Below are 11,306 nucleotides of genomic sequence, written 5' to 3' on the forward strand. Positions count from 1 at the left end.
AACCCCGCCAGACAGATAACCACACATCGGGTCTTTTTCTTCAAGTTCCACTCTGCGTTAGCTCCGAAGACACAGACTTCGCGGTTCCATTAGGAAAATATAATGGATCTATTAATCAAACTAAAACCGGCATGCTCCTAGCTCGCGGTCCGATGTTATCTGTATGCTTAGTTTCGCGTAACAGATTGACAATAACTGCATTAATCGTTATTTTTACGATAGCAGCAAACGAAGAAATAAACGAAGATGAACTTGGCAAGATAACCGCCAATAACTTCGGGTTCAGCAGCCTCCCAAGATCACCTATGAACACTGTCGGATAACCAGACGCCGATGACGAAATGGAAAGTTGAAAAGAGGAGTTGAGGATGTGAAAATTAACAAATTTGGTACCTTAGGGAAACCCGATTTTCATCCAAAGTAAACAATAAAAAACAAACTTTAATTTCATGTAGAAAATTTCACAGGAGACATAATCGTTCAAAGAATGATTTTCTCCACGTTCTGTGCACCTGTCTAGTTATGTATTCAAGTGAATAGGTAGATATTATGATTGGCGACAAAGATGTAACGGTTAATCACGATGAATCAGAGTGCTATTTTGGTACTGGTGTCATTAAGAAAAAACGCGAGCTTCTCAGAAGACCTCCACAGTCGGTCGAGCTTGTTGTCACGGTCTGTTGAGAATCGGAAACAGTTGGATCTTCAGTGAATTGCAGCTGCGATGAATATTTTCACCGATTTTGTCGCTATAATCCATTCGTAGGAAGAAGAGAAGAAAGAAGGAGGAATCAATGATTGCGACTGTCAATTGCTGCAACCTTTCGTCAATTGTCATGAGGAGGAAGGCTGATTGTAACAAAAGCTATTCTGGTGAAATGCATTCAATACCAGTTTATCAATAATGTTCCACGTGAACCTTCCACTGCAATTCCCTTGTTGTTTATTTATTTAAATTTTGTATGAGTTCTCTACATTTCTTCTGTTTTGCTGCATATTAGTTGGATGTTGTTGCCATACGCAATTTATCTATTGATATCTAGTTAGCCTAGACCAGTTCCATGCATAAAAAAATATTGCGTTACCATAGCAACGAACAATAACTCATTAGAAGTGTCAGTGTGAAGTTTGAGGTCAAAATAGTAAACCAGAGTTACACAATAAATTAAAAGAACGAAGATGTCCACCGAAATTATGAAAATCGAAAAATTGGAGTATCGAGCCATCATCAAATACCTGTATTTAAAAGGGTTAAGAGGTAAGCAGATTTACGAAGATATGCTTAATACCCTTGGTGATCAATGTCCTTCGTATGCGACCGTAAAAAATTAGACTGCAAGCTTCAAAAGAGGTATATTTTCCAATGAAGATGATGACCGATCGGGAAGGCCAGTTTCTGTGTCAGTCCCCGAAAAGTTCATGGCATGATTTTATCAAACCGTCTAATTGGGCTAAAACGGATATCTGAAGCACTGAATATTTCATACGAACGCGTTCAACATAAAGTTCACGTCAATTTGGACATGAGAAAAATTGCTGCAAAATGGATCCCCAAATGTTTGAATGTTGACCAAAAGCGTGCAAGGGTAGAAGCATCGCGTTCGATCTGTGCTCGATTTGAAAACGATGTAGACATCTTAAACCGAATTGTTACTATGGATGAGACTTGGATACATTTCTACGATCTAGAAACAAAGCAACAATCGATGGAATGGCGACACTAGTTCTCCAAGATCTAAGAAGTTTCGTGTCCAAAAATCTGCTGGAAAAGTTCTTGCTTCAGTTTTCCGGAATTGTCTTGGAGTAATCATGATTGATTTTTTGGATAAGGTGAGATAACAGGAGATTTCTATTCGACATTACTGACCACTCTACGGGAAAAAATCAAAGAGAAAAGACGCGGAAAGCTATCCAAAGGTGCTTTGTTTCTGCAGGAAAACGCCCCTGCACACAAATCTTATGTTGCCATTCAAAATATTCGTGATTTGGGGTTTGAATTACTAGAACACCCCCCTTACTCACCAGATTTGGCTCGATCAGAGTATCATCTCTTTCCTCAACTAAAAAAAAAGTTTAAAAGTTCGTAAATTTTTTTCCAACGAGGAGGTTATAAAAGCTGTGGAGGAAACAAGCAAGAAGAAACATTTTTTTTGAAAGGTCTAGAGACGTTGCAGGTTCGCTGTAAGAAATGCATCCAATTAAGAGAAGAATATGTTGAGTAATAAAATATTTTGACATCGAAATTTTGTTTGGTTCTTTAGTAGGCTAAGAATTTCTCAATGTATCCTAGTATACAGGGTGTCCGGGGAGTAACTGTACATACTCATACCAGAGATAGAGTTTGACTAGCTGATTACGGATTGACTATAAAAAATTAATTTCTGGATTTCCCTAGAAAGCTACAGGGTGATTTTCCAACTTCATGGAAATACTTAGATCATCATAAAATCCAAACTTATTGACGGATCTTATTGAAACTTAGGAGGTTCTTGACACATGCTAAGGTTGAGTCAGAAAGATATCAATTATTCCATTATTCCAGGGCCGGACTCATTAATCTCCATTTAAAGTGTTCAGGGTAAAAAAAACACTTTGTATTTCGAATTACAAATAATTGATTAGCTTCTTTGAGAGAAGCTTAATTATGCTTCAATTTTTGGTACCGCTCAAAGTTGTCACATCAACAATAATTTTTTTATGAATTTTTTAATTTGGATAAAGTTCGAAAATTGCAATTTTTTTACCTTAACAGGACATAGTCATCTTGTGCAGGATGAAAATAAATAATAAATTTTCTTAGAAAAGTCACTGAAGGTGAAGAAGACTATAATAATTTGTTGATATACTGGGTGGCCACCCCAGACGCGGATTTCACTTTGAGGTAATGAAGGTATTTTGAAAAAAAATTTGGTGATGTGTATAGGTTATACAGAAGCATATTTCAAAATTATTCTTATGTATACTGGGTGTTCGACAAAAATGATATAGACCAAAGTTACACTTCTTCCAGTGGAGAGAACAGCTAATGAACAAAATAATCAACTGTTGCGATATTATGAGAAATAATGGTGATATGATTCGAAAGGCTGTGTCCAATTTGAAAATTCGGCAAGAGAAATGTATACAAGATATTGGTTTTCATTTCGAACCACTTTTGAAATATCGTTCATTTGTTATTGTTTCGTTATTGAAGTGCTTATTAAAGCTCTGAACTTTTTTGTAAATTTTTTACTAATATATTCGCATTTTATATTCAAACATGACATTTTCAGTTCTTTTCATGGTGAAAAATTCAAATTTTCGAACTTTTACCAAATTCAAAAATTCATAAAAAAATAATTCTTGATGTGACAACTTTGAGTGATACCGAGAATTGAAGCATAATTTAGCTTCTTCCTAAAAAACGAATCAATTATTTGTCATTTGAAATACAAAGTGTTTTTTTTGCCCTGAACACTTTAGATGAATATTAATGAGTCCGGCCCTGGAATAATGAAATAATTGATATCTTTCTGACTTGACCTTAGCATGTGTCAATAACCGCCCAACTTTCAATAATATCCGTCAATAAGTTTGGATTTTATGATGGTCTAAGTATTTCCATGAAGTTGGAAAATCACCCTGTAGCTTTCTAGGGAAATCTAGAAATTAATTTTTTATAGTCAATCCGTAACCAGCTAGTCCAACTCTATCTCTGGTAAGAGTATGTACAGTTATTCCCCGGACACCCTGTATGTGATTGTTTCTTGTGATGTGGTTGAATCCGTAGTGAATAAATGAATCTAAAACCAAATTCATGTCAATAGGTTCATCTTTTAGAGCTGTCGCCACGAATATGGCTCGGGCCTGAGGCCCTCATGGTTTGTTTGCCTCGGATGTGGCTCGTTTTCTGTGTCATTTGAATCTAAAGTCAACGACAAGGTCGTAAGGAAGATGAGATAAGAACCAACCAAAATTCTGCGAGACCAGCAAGTCGCATCGGCTGAAAAATAAAACGTACACAGTCTGCCGACAAATCTATTCGGCACGATCTCGTTGAACGACAAGGAGCGGAATCTGCTTGAATAGGAAACGAAGAACCAGAGAACAATCCAATCTCCTCTTTATTAATCTGCCAGGATCATCGCACCGCGGGCCCGCTCTTATATACGTTTTGCAACGTAGCAGGTGTTAAGTACATGTCTCGGCAATACCGAGGCTCTCGATTCTTGTGATGTAATAGCCACCATTCCCGACGAGCGGCAATTTTCGCACGTTTTCGTTGGCGGTCCTGTCTTCTCCAATAATGGCCTAGACGGCCGGCCATATGGGCCTGTGGAGGTGGGAAGCGGAAGTAATTTTATGGAAAATTATATCTGAATCATTCGTACTGTACCGAGAAATTGCCGACGGTGCGTTATGTGGCGATGGAGATTATCGATGGTGTGGGATATTACCGGTGAGAACTTGTCCCGGCCGATGGAAAACTGCAAATTGTTCTCACTTATGTATTCGGCGGTTTCGTGAATTCACCGAGAAATGCTGAAATTCGCAACGGAATCAGATGCTTCGAATTGTGAAAGTTTATTTCCGCAAACGACAGAAACCGCATTTTTAGTACCGTGGATTATAGTCGTGGAGACCTAGTGGATTTTGAAGATTAGATGGTAGCAAGAAAAAAAGGTTCTATGATGTATGTACTTTCAGCGGTGGGGAAAGCGTCTGCAGGTTCTCAAAGATGTAAAAAAAATCATCAGGTGTACATACTCGAGCGTGTCAGATTAAAATACTTTATATGTCCTATGTGTCTCTGATAATAAATCCACTTTAATCTGACAGTTTGCTGTCAGCATCTGGGGCTGGACGTTCGGAAGAGTTGAAAATTGTGATTTTTATAGGAAATATTAATTGGACCCAAAAAAAGCTTCTATTCAAGGGACTGACAATTCGGAAGTTCACAACGGTCCTCTGAAAATCGTTATTTGTACATACTCGAGCGTGTCTGATTTTCATACAGATGGTTAATCTCAGTGTTGCAGACGTGTTGACCCATTAATCTGACTCAAATCAGGAGGGGTATTCTAAATCTGACAGTTTGTAGATGATAACAAGGCATTTTTGTAAAATATCTCCCTTCCTGTATCTGTAATAGTTTCTGTATTCATTATAAAACTTGTAGATAAAAAAATTCTATACAACTTTTGTCTGAAGCAATTTTACAAACTCTCAGCCGTTTTCAAGTTAGAGGGCGATAAGGACGAGGAGCTTAGCCACACATGCGAAAAGCCAAGGTCAATGTAGAAACTCAGTCTGATACATTTATCTCCAAATATCTCGGAAATGTTCAAACGTAGAAAAAATTGCTTCGGACAAAATTTGTAGAAAATGTTATACCCTTCAACTTTTATAATGAATGCGAAAACAATTAGAAGCCCAGGAGAGGAGATAATTCGAAAAAACAGATTTTTGTGACCTTTATGGCCAATTTTTATTGTTTCAGCTTGCTGAAACTGTCAGATTATATTTTTTCCGTTATTCTTGAATCATTAGATTCAATATAAGGAAAAAAGCCACTGCGCTCTAGAATGTACAAGTGACGTTTTTTTTGCAAGTTTGGCGCCCTCCCATACATTTTCGTCACGCTTAACTTGTCAGATTAAGAGAATGTATACTTTCCAACATGCAATTAACCACATATATCTTAATCTGACACGCTCGAGTATGTACAATGATAATTTTTTTTTTACTATTCTGACAGGCTGTCCTAGACAATTCCCCCTATATACAGGTCTAATTTTTGGTACAGGTTCTCTACAGGGTCCAAGGTATCTCCCCTTAGATTAATTTGACACACCCGAGTAAATCCCCAAACTACAGGGGATGCTGAGTAGCTACTCCACCATAATTCGGATTTGATATCCTTCAAGAAACGAGTCGGATCATCTTATAGTCACCACATTTCATGAAGAGGAATCATGTGATTTATCATCGACGATGATGTAGGACGAACCGTTAGGATGAAGTGAAATTCGCCTTGTTAGATTGCACGAATCGTTATCAAGCCAATCATTAATTGGTCGGAAAACAAAACCTTCTATCGAAAGATCATTCGAACTAATCGTTTCGTTTGAAGAGTAGTTCAACGAACCATCCGTGGTGGATCTGACGCTGAAATGAGAAGAAGTGCAGAAGGAATTGATGCTCTCTCTTGCTAATTCACCAGAAAAAGACGTATACTCTGAACTATTCTCACGAGAAATCTAGCGACACTTGAGAATTCACACGTTCAAGTGTCAACGCGTCAAATCAGAGTAATGAAGTGGGAAAATACCGAGTGTATTTATACCATGTACATCATATAGCTTAGGATGCTCCGACGTCATTTTTATTCAATGAAATTTACAAAGCGTTTAATATTTCATGTAGTTCCACGTACGTATGTCATAATTTGATTTAGGAATGTTGTCCAAAATGCTCAGGACTTAATTATCGATCAAGCTTTGTGAAACCTTCGATAGATGTTCCATGGCAAATTGGTTTTCAGTTTGACCGAGCGTCATCAAAACATTTGAATCAATCGAACTCCCAAAACAAAACTCTCTGGTCAGCCTTTAACTGAAATCCACCAGTAGGCTCTCTTCCCCTTATAGGAAATGAACATTTATGACTTTCCCATAAAGCAGCCAACAAAAACATCATTATCCGAACATCTCGATGACGTAAACATGTAAATTCTCTCGTCGAACAGCTCTAGTTTACGGTTCTTCGACGACGTCCAAGACCAGGAACTTTTACTTCTTTAACTGCTCCATTCACCTGACAATACGTTGAACAATGCACTTTCAAATGTGGCCAGAACGGGTTAGCATTCATCTAACGCTCGCGACAATGTAACAACGTATTTTATAATGGCTGTACCGGCCATCAACCATGACCACGTTCGTTCTTGGTTACGCATACGAATACGTTTCTGTCAGATCGGCCGAAGAACGTTTTAACAGCGGCTGTGTGACGTCTGATTTGTTCTCGACCAAAGGACTAACGAGGTTTCTATTGGCATGCGGAGAGTTTGGGAGCTTTTTTGGATTGGAGGTATACCAATAAGACAGATTCAACGAAGACGGACTTCTACGAGGTCTAGTCAAGATATCAAAATATATACTACTCACTATTTGAGTCAACACCGAAGAAGATATAGAAATATTGTCTCATCTCTTCCTGGTAGCCTAGAGGTCAGAGCGCTGGACCGGCAATCATGGGGTTGCGAGTTCGAGTCCCGTCTGGGGTACAACTTTTTCCAGAATTCAAAAATTTTTCTGTCTGTCGTTAGTATGAAGTATTTTTCTTGATTTGAACAGGAAATCAGAGCGATTCGATTCTGTCAAAAGGGTGATCGCACAATCAGATTCTTGTGAATCCATCGTGAGCTCCACTTCGTACATCTGATCGGCCTACTACTATACGCCATCCTACGACCGGAATAAAAATCCGTAGCCTACCTAATATCTCAATGGCATTATTTATTATTGCTCGGCTCGCTGGGTGGGTGAAATACAGGTTCCATTCGTTTTTTCCGCGACCAAGGTGATTCTAATTGGAAAATTGGTGGGTGGGTCGTCCTGGATAAATGAGAAATCCCGGCGCGGTTCAAACCGAGAAGAAAATTGGCTCTTTTTATAGCGGCTCGTTCGGCGTAGAAAAGGTAGAATAGTATCTAGTCATCGAGGCACAATATAAAATAAATATCGGATGTTATTGTGCAGTGTCTGGCGGTCTAGGTGGCATAATGGCGTCGATCGATCAATGGAACTTTTTACGGGTCTCATTTAGTGGCGAAATTTTGTTCAACGTCATAGATTTTTTCGATATTTTTCTAAAATTCTTGAGAAGACTTCGAGCCTTCTACGTTTGTTTTATGCAAAACCGATTTTGAATGTCACCGGAGGAAAAAATCTAAATGTATCAAGTCTGGTGAACGAGGTGGCCGTATCCACTTCCACGCAATCGCTTACTGATCATTTCCAAGATGAATGGATTGGTAGAAAAGGTACCAATTTAATTGAAAATAGGAGTACGAAGAACATGCCCAGAAATTGCATTTTCCAAAACGTAGAGGCCGAATTTTAATATATTTTGGTCTACGAATTATGACAAGATGTCACTCAACGCCCCTTTCCATTTAAGATCTAAGGGGATGCTGTCATCACGTTCACAGTAACAAAAATGTCCCTCTACTAACCCATCTTGATTCATTTTGGCATTTTTTCTGATTATACCATGAGGCCGAAATATTGAAGGTGGTACTCTTTCAAATTGACACACTGTATATTCTATTTCACAGTTAGATAACTTCTATAAGATCTGATTCATAATGTTGATGGTTTCATATGTCAACTTTTACAAATAGGCCCACAAGAATAACAGGTTTTTTGCTCCCACCAGTCGCGAAACTGTTAATGCTCACATTCATATCGAAACATACATATTTTGGTAATAATTCTCCACTTACTTTTACCGATGCTGTTGAAATTTCTTCGGGTCTATTTCTTGAATTACAAAGCTGCGAGAACATCTCGAAATCAATTGAATTTGACTGACATTTGTATTCGTTGCCATGGTTTCTCTTTGATGGAACACAGAAAAAGACCAATGATTGTCGGAACTTTTCTGGCAGCTAATGTCAAAAAGTAATTACGATTAGTTATTAAATTTTCGTTTTTTATTTGCAATAACGGTGATATGAATGCAGATAGAACTTCGTATTAAATGTGATATGTAAGATCTGATCCATAATGTTGATGGTTTCATATATCAACTTTTACAAATAGGCTCACAAGAATAACTGGATTTTTGCTCCCACCTGTCGCGAAACTGTTAATGCTCACGTTCATATCGAAACATAAATTTTTTGGTAATAATTCTTCACTTACTTTTACCGATGCTGTTGAAATATCTTCGGGTCTATTTTTTGAATTTCAAAACTGCGAGAACATCTTGAAATCAATCAAATTTGACTGACATTTGTATTCGTTGCCATGGTTTCTCTTGGATGGAACACAGAAAAAGACCAATGATTGTTGGAACTTTTCTGGCAGCTAATGTCAAAAAGTTATTACGATTAATTATTGAATTTTAGTCTATTACTTGCAATAACGGTGATATGAATGCTGATGGAACTCGTATTAAAAGTGATATGTTACAATTCGGTCATACATTCCTCGTATCCAAGCTGAATTAGGGATGGGAAAGCTTCTTCCTTTCGACGCACTAAACGGGAAAGAGGATGATTCGGAAATGAATCATAGACATATATTCTCGGGTTATTTGAGGTTTCAGTGACGGTCTCAATATGTTTTTGGTTCATTATTGAAAAAACTCAACCAAAAATCTTATCCGAATTTGCATAATTATGTTGATCGTAATGAAGGCAAGAACTCTCCACAATTTTTACCAAAGGTGCAAAATTCCAGAGGTCTCCAGTTTTTCAAGGCTAATCCACAGTTTCCGTTATCTTTAACGAGTGCATCTTGTTGTGATAAGCAAATTCCACGCTTATGGTGATTCCACTTCGTTATCAGTTGTTCTCATCTGAAATATGCATCAGGAACTCACTAGCTAATTCTTGAGCGAATTCTGCTCTCCCCACACTTGTAATGATCTGAATTCTATTAGTTCTTTATCGCACTGGATGGCTTGGAGTACGCTGAGATGGATAGAAAAATTTCAGGAGACCGTTAGGTTTGTCAGTACCTTATTATGCAAACATATAAATTGAATACTGCTGTCGAACGAGTATTTACGAAGACATTTCTGAATGATACTTTTCAGGACATCGATTGAATTTCAAGAGGAAGCAAAGCAAGGAGAGACTTCAAACTGCTTCACCAATTCCGAGTATAAAAAGAAATAGAAACTCAATTCAGGGCTTAGGTATGTAGATTTGGTGTCAAAATAACATTATAATTTATTACAGATAACAGCATTGCTGGATATATCTCTAGGATAGTGGTTACAAAAGTGGTAGAGGTCAGTTCTCTTGACCTGAGTCCACTGAATTTTTTTAAATGCATGGTAAAAAAGATACTTGAACTATCACATACAGGATGTTAATAATTGTTGCGAAAATATTTAAGGGGTGATTTCTTGCCAAAAAATGGTGTGTCTTTCATATTGATGAATATAGCCCTCTAAGATGACACCTGAAAAGCAATTTAAAATGTTTTTTCAGAAACCAAAGAACTGACAGAAAAGAAATTTAGCAGATATTCTATGAGAGCGAGAAGGCAATAAAAATTTTTTTTGGTGGTACTCCCCTATAATGCATAACCAACAATTCGACAGAATGTTGCATACTTTGAATGGATATGATATCAATGGTGGTAGAAAATGATAAAAAATTATAAAATCCTCGACTTCTTTTATAAACATTGAAACTTCAAAAAATATATTTTAGATATGTTGAAAACTCAATTTCAAGCCTTCGCGTGATGTTCAGTTAGGATGAACTGATAGGTAATAGTTCACTTGTACATAATATGTAGGTTTATGTTGTTTGTTCAAATGCCGTTTGAATATTTGGCAGCAATGTGAGTTTAGCGGTTCTTTAATGGACTTATGTTGTATTATTAGTCGATACCATGCAAATGCGAAGAAGTCATCGATATAAATTGAATGTTGGGACTCCTTCTTCGAGCGTCATACACTAAGATCTAGTGATCAATAAGTGAAAAAAAATGATGAGGAATAGTGCCTAAAAGTTAATTCGATTCGGTCTATAATCTATATTGGAAAAGTTAATGCAAACACTTCATTAATTGCAAAACTAAAACCTTGTATTCTATCAACCTTGAATAACAATTATTCAAGCTGATTCAACACGCAAATTTCATACCCCTTATGGCTAAGCATATCGATTTATCCGTAGATATTTATTTTTCGAAAAATTCGTACATATACCTACGTTCTAATATAAAAAGTAGCAGGAGTCGAATTTCTGTTTTCCGGACTACGTATTACGCTAAAAAAATTTGGGGAACGGTTGGCTATTTTTTTCTTTCTGAGTTTCCCCAATGTACAGTTTCCACTCACCTGATAAAATAAATATCCGGAATTGAGCTCCGCAAGGAAAGAAAAGCTCGGGAAAATGCGAACAAAACCAAAAATGGATCGAAATATCAACACTCACGACACTGCCGCGCGCGCGCTCTCTTACACCTTTAACAGTCTGTAGAAGATAACACGTTGACGACCAGGTCGCAACTGAAGGAACCGCGTATCGCGGAAAGTTGGCTGTGGAGGAACAATTGCCGATCTTACTCTCGGCAATA

General features: G+C 37.4%; 1 protein-coding gene across 2 annotated transcripts in view; it reads right to left on the reverse strand.

Annotated features, from left to right (window-relative positions):
• Positions 1 to 11,306, reverse strand: part of LOC123306388 (calponin homology domain-containing protein DDB_G0272472) — a 147,887-nt gene extending 136,581 nt beyond the window's left edge. Inside the window, exon 1 of one of the 2 annotated variants that reach the window (XM_044888367.1) lies at positions 11,068 to 11,306. The gene's annotated coding sequence lies outside the window, so the exon portion shown is untranslated. The remainder of the gene's footprint in view (positions 1 to 11,067) is intronic. The other variant, XM_044888366.1, reaches the window with a different exon arrangement.

This window comes from Coccinella septempunctata, chromosome 2 (assembly GCF_907165205.1).
Source record: "Coccinella septempunctata chromosome 2, icCocSept1.1, whole genome shotgun sequence".
Lineage (NCBI taxonomy): Eukaryota > Metazoa > Arthropoda > Insecta > Coleoptera > Coccinellidae > Coccinella > Coccinella septempunctata.